The following is a 10006-nucleotide window of genomic DNA, read 5'->3' on the forward strand; positions in this document are numbered from 1 at the left end:
CCACGACAAACAGAAAGGGAAGGGCACTGTGGGGGGCATGCGGGGACTGCAGAAATGACAAATGTATCCAATGTCCGTGGCAACGCCACCAGCCGCTCCAGGTTCACGCCCGGAAATTTATGGTCCCGTCACCTGGCCCTGGAGATCTATCTCCTGCCTGTCACTCACGAGCATTTTTCATCCTGCATCTGCCCTCCATATGTATTATCCGCCACCCACCCGGGGAATCTACAGGGTCTGCCTGTTTCCTGCAAAGATAGACAAACACCCCACATCCATGCACCTCTGCTCATAAATTTCTCTGCTGCTACGGCATCCTCGGGAATAGGGTCCTCCGCTACCCGGCATTGGGCCCCTAAGGGGGAAGCGATGGCCCAGGGAGATCTGAGGAGGAAGGCTTTCTCAGTGTTTAGAAAATCCCTCTGAAATCTAGAAAGGTGTGTGCATGTGTGCACACATGTGTGTGCCACAGACACACAGATACGGGACCCAGGCAGATGCTCCCATTTTACTCCATTGATCTGAGTCACTGCCACAATTTTGGCCTCACTCATGTTTCTCCCCTGAAGCAGGTGATGCTGACGAGGAGACATATAGGGTCTGAAGATTCAAATCCCAGAAGACTCTAGGAATCCAGAGAAGGGCTGCTAGGTCCAAGCTCTCGCCCTAGGCTCTTCTGGGGACCCTGACCACCTGTTTCTTGAGGGGGAAGGGGTAGGGAGGGATGTGAGGGAGCAGCAGCCTCTCCCCAGACCAGGTGTGGGGCACCTGTTTCCAAAGGCATTTCGCAGAATTTCTGAGTTTCCCAGAGAGAGTTCTGTGGGGGGTAATGAGGAAAGAGACACTGATCTTCCTCCCTTCCTCTGGTCACAGGTACAGGCACCCACCACATTCCCTACCCCCACCCCCACCCCTGTTGGTCAGGCCTCAGGATGAGGTGCCTATCCTGGCTTTTCCCAGGGTCAGGAACTGCTTGCTCTCGGCAATTCAATTCGACAAGGGCAACAGGCCTATTACCACTCCAGGAGGGCTGCACAGCTGTTCCTAGGAGAGGGTCCAGCTGATGCGGGGAGGGCATGGCTCCCAACCTTTCTGATTTGGAAGTCGTCTGCCCACTGGAAGGTGTTCAGACAGACAGACACACACACACACACACACACACACGTGCCCAGGAATCTGAGGGACCAAAGTCCTAACTGGGACCTTGGCCTGTTTCCAAACCCCTCAACCCAGAGTAAAGGTGGGCATTCCCGTCTGACAAGCCCCCATCATCCGGAGTCTGTCCTTCTAGCTCTGGGTATATCTCCTCTTCTGACAAAGTGGGACACAAACCTGGCCTGTGGCTATGATTCTGTCCCCCCAAAACTAAAAGTTAAAAGCTGAAAACTGTAAGGCCCCAGGGCAGAGGAGGTCAGGGGGCTGATTAGGCTTAAAACAACATAGCCCCATTTCGTCATTCCCTCTTGGGGCTGGGCAGAGGCTGAGGGTCTCCTTGTGGAGAGGTTTGCCTGTTATAACTCCCTGAGCTCTGCACACTCCAAAAGCTCCTGTTCCCAAGGCTCATGGGATCTGAGACCCGGGGAATGCTTTCTGCACGGCCCCGAGCCCCAAAAAGCAAATAAAAGGCAGTTACAGCTGCATCCAAGCAAGGGCTCCATGAGCTGCCCAAAGAGAAGCAGCTCACACCCGAGGTTTTGCTGGGGTGCAAACCTGGCTTGGTCTCCTAAACTCACAGGAAAGGCCTCGAGGAGCCCTCCCAGGGCTAAGCCTTCCCGGTGGTGTTTCCCCCATAAAGTAGACATTATTGTCACGCCCCCATTGTACAGATGTGAAAAGTGAGGCTCAGGGAGGTTACCTGCCCCAAGGTCACGCAGCTGATGCTTGGAAGAGTCTGATTTTGATGCCAGAGGCTGTCGGTCTGCGTCGGAGGGGGGAACACCTGCAGGGGACCCCACCCTGGCTGCAAGCAAATGGTGAGAATTTTAAAGGATGGAAAGCGGGCCCCTGTCTTTTGAGGCAGATCGGGGCAAGGAGGCTCAGCAGCACTCCCCAAAAAGCCGTGAGGAGGAGAGCGGTCCAAGATCGGGGGAGGGGTTGAGATAGCCACCAAGTTCCGAGCAAAGGCCCCCACCCCCACGCCAGGGCTTCAACTCCCCGCCAGCTACCGCGGAATGCGGCCCCTCCCCCGAGTGTCGCCGGAGCGTCCCGGTACGAGTGGGGATGCGCGACGCCGGGAGGGCAGACGGGGCGGGGGCCGTGCCGCGGACACCGCCGGGGGTCGCCGACCCAAGGCCGCGGAGAGTCGGCCGCAGCTCCGGGACGCACGACCTGGCGCAGGGGGCTGCCGAGGGGACAGACGACTGGGGAAGGAGCAGGGCCACGCGAGCGAGCGGTGCTGCGACGGGCAGCAGCGACCCGGGGGCTGCAGGACCCCGGCCCGGACCCCAGCTCCGCCCGCTGAGCCGCGCGCCGGCGCCAAGTTCCTCCAACTTTGCCCGCCGCGCCCCGGGGCGCACGGGGCCGGGGGCGCAGGGGGAGCGCGCGAGGCCCCCCGGGTCCCGCGTCCCCAGGCTGGGCGCCAGCCGCGCTCGGCCTCGGGCTCCCGGGCGCCGCGCTTACCTGCCGCCGAGCCGCGCTCCCGGGCTGCGCCCGCCGCCGCCGCCGCCGCGGTCCTCCTGGCTCTAACTTCGCTCGGGGGATTGAGATGCCTCCCCAGCTTCGCCCATCGATCCGCGCGCCGCCCCGCCCCGCGCCTCCCCCCGCCCCGCCCGCGCCCGCCCGCCCGCTCCCCGCGCGAGTCCGGCTCCGAGCCCGCGCCCGCCGCGCTCCTCTCCCTCCCTCCCGGCCGCGGGGCGGGGGGGAGAAGGGGTGCGGGGGAAGGGGGCAGGGCGGGGGGGGCTAGAGAGCGCAGGAGGGCTAGTGTCCTGGCCGTCGGCTCCAGCCTTTCCTCCCGCATCCAAGGGGGGGGGGCGGGGGGGCGCGCTCCGGGAGGGGGAGCGCGAGCCGGCTAGGCGGGCCTGAGCCACGCACGACCCCCACCACCTGAGGCCAAGCCAGGGCGTTCTGGGCCCTGGGTGGGCCCGTCGGTCCGGCCCTCGTCGGAGAGGACGACCCGGGGGCAAGGACCGAACGAGGGGGGACAGAGGACAGGTAGGGCCGCCCCTCTCTCCCCAGCCCTGGCTCCCCTTCCTTCCGTCACTCACCCCCACCTCTGGGATGACATCGGGGGTTCTCGCACACTCTTCCCGTTTAGTTGGACCCTCACAACCTGAGTGTGGAAGCCCCTCTTCCCGCATATTACAGGAGAGGAAACTGAGTCAGGAGAGGCCCTGACGTTCGCCCCACACTGCACAGCCCATCCAAACCAGAGGCCGAGGGGCAGCCTCCACCCCCAGGACGGAGCCTCCCGACCCCTCCGGAGTCTTCTCTCCAGCCAGCAGGCCTGGGCATGCCCCTCGGCCAGCCAGGCTCCCAGCTCCGGCCGCTCACTCGGTTCCCTGCCGCTGCCCACACCCCCTCCCGGCTTCCTGTCCCCCGCCCGCCTAAGATTCCCGGCCTCAGTACCCCCGGCACGCTCTCCGCTCCCCGCCAGCAGCTGGGCAATTCACCGAGCATACAAAAGAGTTGACTCAATTCAAAGGCAGCAAATCAAGATAAATCCTATAGTGTGTGGGGACCGGAGAGGGAATGTGAATGAACGTCCACAGCACAAGTCCTATATGGACTGGCAAGCACCCCCCACCCCAGCCCTGCCTGGGCACAGAAGGCTGACCAGGAAGGGGGGAGTGGGTTCAGAGCTGCCCTCCCCCTGCCAGGCCAGAATTTAAGGATTTGGTGCTTTGTGGCACCTCCTGCCTGCCTGCCCTAGCTCCGTTGAGGGTGGATGCAGAGCCCTAAAGGGGGTACTAGGACAAGAGCCAGTGTGCCCCCATGGCTATTTCAAGAGCTTGGGTGGGGGGGCAGTATGGCCCAGACACATATGGCTCCAGAGTCAGGGCTGAGGCTCGGCAAGGAGGCTGTTGGGCCATTTAGGGCATCTGAGCTGTATGTAGCCTTTCTCCTTGGGCTGCCCCCTACCCACACCCCTGTCTCAGCAGGTGCAGCCCAAGGGCAGGCCCCTGTGTACTACCAAATAGGTACTGCAAGCCTCACATATGCCAGGCCTGGGCACAGGGGACAGAGAGGCTGGTGTCAAGTCTCCCCATTCCTCCCTGCTGTTCACGAGGCCTTCCAGCTGCAGCTTGGAAAGGGGGCAAAACCGGTCACTCTTAGTAGGTCCCAGAAAGCAATCTTCCAGCCTCTGGCCTCATTCTGCACTGAAACCGCACAGCAGTGACGGGAGACCCCTGGGAAGCCCTTCCCAGCCCTTCCTCCCCTGCTAGTGGGGACCCACCCCCTTCCTCTCTGGTTCCCCCAGACCCATGCTGGCCAAGGAGTTCCAGCTCTGGAAGGATCGGGTAGGTTAGGCTTTTGATGCACATCTCCAGTGTGCCGGGGACTGTGCCAGGTGCCTGCCCAGAGTTACATCACAACCTTCTCAATACCCCCGTGTAGCCAGGACTATGAGCCCATTTCTGCAGTGTGCAAGCAGAGGCCAGAGGCCTCAGCACGCCTTGATCCACACTGGACCCACACTGGCCGACCCTGAGGCAAGCATGTGTCTGCCCAGGGTCGGGGCTCCGCTGAGGGACTCAGAGGTCAATGGAGGGGGGGGGTGCGGAGCAGGGTAGAGGTCCTCGCGGGAAGGTCCCCAGCAATCCGAGGATCTATCTACGGGGCAGGCGGGCAGAGAGTGAAGCCCACAGTTAGGGGCACAGAAGATTGGGGGCGGGGCCAACAGCCAACGTCAGGGTCCTCGCCACTGCGCCCCCCACCCCCAGAAGAGCTGCGCCGACCCTCAGGCTGCGACCTCCTCCCCTGAGTCTCGGCTGGGTCGCCCCTCCCCCGTGGCCGCGCCGATCGGCGGTCTGCGTGTAAGTCATTAAATCTGTTACAGAGACGCCGGCGCCGCCGCGAGGACATCTGTCAGGGACCCAGGACTGCGATCCACGCCCCCTACCCCACCCCCAGACCTGGATGGGGGAAAGGATGCGACACCTCGCTCACCAAAGCTCTGAGACTGCTGAGCACGGCGCGCGCGGGCCCTGGAAGGCGTTGGGGTCCCCGAATTAACGGAGGGGGCGGGGCCGGCGGCCAGCCCTGGGGGACAGAGGACCCCCAAGCTGCTCGGGAGCCGAGCGTTGCAGATGGGCAGATGGGAAGCAGCGTTCCCTATTCCCCGCCCCCCAAGTCCACTCCAGCTCAGATCTGAGTGTTGGGATGGGGTGGGGGGCGGAAGTGGAATCCTCCTGGGCCTTCGGGGTGTGCGAAGGCGCCGCTAGAAGGGAGGCTACTAGGACATCACCTTCTCCCTGCACATGCAGTTGCAGCTACACCCCAAAATCCTTTCCGGAGCTTCCGGAGTCCCTTCTGCCCTCCACGCCTCCCCGAGGCTGCCCGTTGTGACCACCCCACTCCCCACTGCCCCCGAGATGGGGCAGTGACAGGCCTGCGGGGGAGGGGGGGTGGAGGCACGAAGGTATAGTGCGTCGCTGTGTAGGTTGGGAGAAAGGCGCTGAGGGGAGGAAATCCCCGCTCATCCTTGGCAGTCTGGCCCCAGGAACCCCACACCCATCCAGCCCAGGAGGACTCTGTTGGGGACTGTGCTCCAATCTGGCCCAGGTCCCCGACTGACGGGGCGGCCACAGGCAACACTGTGCAGTTGAGGAAGAGAAAAAGTTGGGGGGGGGGCGACGCCCCCAGGCCGGGATGGAAAGACTGGGAGAGTGGGGAGGGGGGGTTGGAGGGAAGAGCGGCAGGATAGGAACGATGAGAGCCAGAAAGGGAGCCAGTGCTGGGCCTGGGGTCCCGCCCCATCCCGCAGCCAAGCCCAGCTTCGCAGCTTCTCGGGCCTGGAAAGGTTCGGGTCACGGGCGCCTATTAATAGCCAGGAACCGGGTCCTTCCCGCGGGCTCAGCAGCTGCGGGCAGAGCCCCGCGAAGGGAGTAGGGGGGTGTCCTACAAGACCCCCTCCAAGGGCTCCGGGGGCGCGGGGCGCAGCGCTGCTTCCCCATCCTGGCTGCCCGAAAGCGAGATGCCTCTAGTCCACTCCCTGCCCGCCCTGCTAAGAGATGGGGTTCCAGGTTGGGGGGCAGTCCCGGGGCCAACTCCCGGCGCCGCGGCTACCACCATGCCCTCGCAGGCAAGACCACCGCGTCTCCCCTCCCTGTCCAGCCACCCTCCGCTCTCACGGCGCTCAGGAAAGTTTCGGGGTCCCCGAGGCGCCTCCTTGCCCGAGGGGTCCGGAGTGCCGGGCCTTCGGGCCGCGGCGTCGGGGAGGGAAGTTTGTCCGGCCGGCGCTCGGCGACCGCTAACTTCGGGTGCGCCCGCCTCGGAACCCGGGGCGTGTGCGGGGGATGCCCCGAAACCGCGGACCCAACGCGCCGCAAGCGAAGCCACGCGGGCGGGGGGACTCGGCCCCGCGCGGACGCCCAGGACAGGGCGCGGGGGCTGGGGCGGCTCGGGCCGCAAGCGCCAGCGGGGACCCCGCGCCCGCCCCCACCGCCGCCCCAGAGCATCTTCCCCGCCTCCCCCAGGGGCGGGGACCCGCCAGCCCCCTGCTGCGGCACAGCGGCCCCCCGCCCTGCAGCCCCGGCGGCCCCCTCCCCCGCCGTCCCCCTCCTACCTGGGCCCGGTGAGGGCCGGGGGCTGGCGCCACCGTCACCCGCGAGCGGAGCGCGCGCGCCCAGATCCCCGGAGCGGCGGCGGCGGCGGCGGCGGCGGCGGCGGCTTCCCCTCCTTCCTCCTCCTCTTCCTCCGCCGGGCTCGCTGGCTCCAGACAGATCTCCTCCCCCTCGCGCCCTGCCCTCCCCTCCCGGAGCCCGCCGGGCTGGGCTCGGCCTGCGACCGGGAGCGGAGCGGAGCCGACGGGAGCCGGGCTGCGGCGCTCACTGCGTCAAGCGCGGGGCGAGCGCGGGGCGGCGGCGGGGACCGCGCGCTGCGAGCCCGGGGCCGGCGGGGCAGCGGCGGCTCGGGCTGGGGCTGGGGCTGGGGCTGGGGCTGGGGCTGGGGCTCGGGCTCCGGCTCCGGCTCCCGCTCGGGCTCGGGCTCGGGCTCGGGCGCGGTGTCGGCGGCCGCGGCAGCGCCGAGATTGTAGCACATTGTTTCTGAGCGTGATCGAAGGTTTCCTGTAGGAGCCGGAGCGGGGAGGGCGGGAGGAGGGGCGGGGGACGCGGGCGGGCGGGGGCGGCCGGAGCGCGGGCGGCGGTGTGGCTCCGGCCGGTCGGCGGGCCGCGGGTGTGAGAAGGGGCCTCGGGAGGGGGCGTGGGTCCGCGCCGTGGGGGCGGCGAGTGGAGCCCGGAGGCCGCGCGCCCCCTCTCCCGGCCCGCCCGCGCGCCCCCGCCCCCGGCCCCGGCCCCGGCCCCGGCCCAGGCCGCCGTTGGGAGCAGACGCCCCTCAGGTCTAGAAGTGGAGACTTTGCGAGGCGAAGGGAGGTGGGCACCGGGGGCGGCGGTGTGCACGCGCGTGCGGACACGGCCGTGCGCACACACCCGGGAGCCGCGTGGAAGTTGACCTGAAGTCAGACCCCGTGTGGGCGCGCGCGTCCGCGAGTGCAAATGCACAGCCCGCAGGGGCGCGTACCCGGGGACGAGGAGGGCCGGGCACGTGGGCGGCGGGCGGGAGGGTGGTCGGGCCGTCGGGAACCTGTCCCCCCGCGGTCGCCGCCCTCCCCCACGCCCGCCCCTTCGGCGGCGGAGAGGGCGGGCGCGCGGGACAGCCGCTCCGGATTCCCGGAAGCTTTGGTTTGGCGGACCTCCCCCCCCGCCCGCCCGCCCCACCGATCCCCCTTCCCCTCCATTCGCCTCCGGAATACCCGGGGACCTGGTCACTCGGCTGGCCTCTAAACCGGGTTCTACATCCGCAGCCCCCAGACCCTGAGCCTCACCCAGCGGCCGCCGGCGGTGCCCCCCGCCCCCGCCCCTGCCCCTGCCCCTGCCCCTGCCCCAGCTTGCGGCTGGCGCGGTGGGTAAAAATCCCAAACCAGGCTCAAGAGCGCCCCCGCCCGGCACGGCCTGCGCGCGGTTCCCGGGCCGCCGCGTTGGGGCTGCGGAGTGGGTCCCGGCGGGCGCGGGGACCACCCCGGACCCCGCCCCCTGCGCCGCGCCCGGGCTCGCGGTCCTGTCCTGGCCCGCGAAGGGAGGCGGGGGCGGCCGGGCCCGACTGCACGCCCGGGAGAGCGCGCGCAGCCAAGGGGAGGGGGCTGCTGGAGGGCGAGGGGGTTTCCCCGGGTGCCCTTCCCTCCCCGGGGAGGCCCGCGGCCGGGGGCGAGTGGCGCGTGAGGCTCCCAGCAGCGGGGCCGAAGGATGTGCCGGCGGGGGATGGGCACGGGGCTCGGTCCGGGGTCCGGTCCCGCGGCCTCTCCGCGGCCCATGAACTCCACCTCCACGCCCCTCCCGCCCCACCCCCGGGGCCTCCACCAAATTCGATATTCCTGATGGCGACCCAAGGACCGATACCCCAAAGGGGGATGGTGGTCGAGTTACCACCACCTTTCCCCTGGACTCTTGGACCAGAGAATGACGGTCAAGGACGGAACCGCTCTCTGGGGCTGTCCTTGAGTCCATGCACAGGGCACCCAGACCTCCTGGGAACGGGAGGTGGGGGCGGGGGCTGCCCTTGGGGTCTCTCTCGCCTAGGTCCCTAATGGGGGTGCATTGCCCCCTTGTAGCCCCTTTCCCAGGACCTCTCTCCCCAGGACGTAGGGCCTTGAATGTCCCTGACCCCATTCCCCAGGAGCTGCCCTCCTACTGGAGGGAAGCTCTCCTGCTTCACCCCCTGACTCCCTCTCCAGCTCCCTGAGATATTGAAAGATGCCCTCTCTTGTCTGAGAAGGCAGAGTTGGGCTGCTGCCCCCCACCCCTATCCAAAGGCCAGAGACCCCTTGAGCTGGAAATGGGGGACTCCAGGGCAGACCCAGGGGAGGAGATCTGAGAGAGTGGCATCTCTTTGGGCTAAATAAAGCTGGAGCCCGCCCTCCCTTGGCGTCTGTCTTCTCTCTCAGACACTCCTCTGCTCCTGGAAGCCCCCCCCCCACGGCCTCTGTTGTAGACACACACAGCACACCCACACACCACACATCTATGCACAGCCTTAATCTCACTCTGCCAGTGCCCCCACCCCCATCCCAGAGCTAGGAGGACAGCTGGATTGGGAGCACCCCGGCTTCTGCTGCTGCTGCTGCTGCTGCTGCTGCTGCTGCTGCTGCAGCCCGGAGCAAGGGCATCCTGCTCCGTGTCCCCCAAACCAAACCCCCCACCCTCACACAAGCTGGCACACCCGTATGAAATGTAAAATTCACCCCCGTGTGCCAAGCATGTGCTTGCTGCTTGCTTCAATTCAATTGGCCCCTAAGCCACCCTACAAGTGAATATGGTTAACCACTCCCATTTGCCAGGGAGACCAGGACTCAGGGGGAACTGGGTCAACAAGATTCTTGCTTTTGTTAAAAACCAACCAACTACCCTCTGAGGACCCACCTCTGTGCCCTTTGGGGAGAGGCAAGCTGAGCAAGGAGGCCCCTGGAGCTCTGGGGCTGCCACCTCCCCCAGTTCTTAGGGCCTCCATTGGTGCCTATGCCCCTGGCCGCCCCAGGGGTTCCCCTGCCAAGCAGTCGCTGTGCTGGATCTTCCACCAGACTGTGAGCTGCTAGCTCAGGGAGCAGGACAGCCGGACTCACCTATGAGTCCCTGTGCCACACACTGGACCAGCACAGAGAGGGTGACCAAGCATGTTTTCAGAATAAAAGAGGACTTGCCACGGTCTGTGCACCCCGGCGATTGGATCTTCTGTCCTCTGGATGGCCTGGCTGGAAGCAAATGACCCAGGTGGCCAATCAGTTACCCAACCGTGAGTGTGAAAGCGGGGCAGAGACACAAATGTTTGGGATTCATATGGACAAGAATTCTCC

The 10006-nt window shown here is 66.4% G+C and overlaps 1 protein-coding gene across 8 annotated transcripts in view; it reads right to left on the reverse strand.

The window, feature by feature from the left end:
• The window catches only part of ELFN1 (extracellular leucine rich repeat and fibronectin type III domain containing 1), a 73004-nt gene extending 65800 nt beyond the window's left edge, over window positions 1–7204 (reverse strand). For 5 of the 8 annotated variants that reach the window (XR_007411181.1, XR_007411179.1, XR_007411180.1 and 2 more), the window contains exon 1: window positions 6725–7204. The gene's annotated coding sequence lies outside the window, so the exon portion shown is untranslated. Of the gene's footprint in view, window positions 1–1855; window positions 2023–2619; window positions 2747–3203; window positions 3498–6724 lie in introns of those variants that run through there. The other 3 variants (XM_049111207.1, XM_025416059.3, XM_025416058.3) reach the window with 3 other exon arrangements.
• Between the last annotated feature and the right edge of the window lie 2802 nt (window positions 7205–10006).

The sequence above is a fragment of the Canis lupus genome, chromosome 6, assembly GCF_003254725.2.
Source record: "Canis lupus dingo isolate Sandy chromosome 6, ASM325472v2, whole genome shotgun sequence".
Classification (NCBI taxonomy): Eukaryota; Metazoa; Chordata; class Mammalia; order Carnivora; family Canidae; genus Canis; species Canis lupus.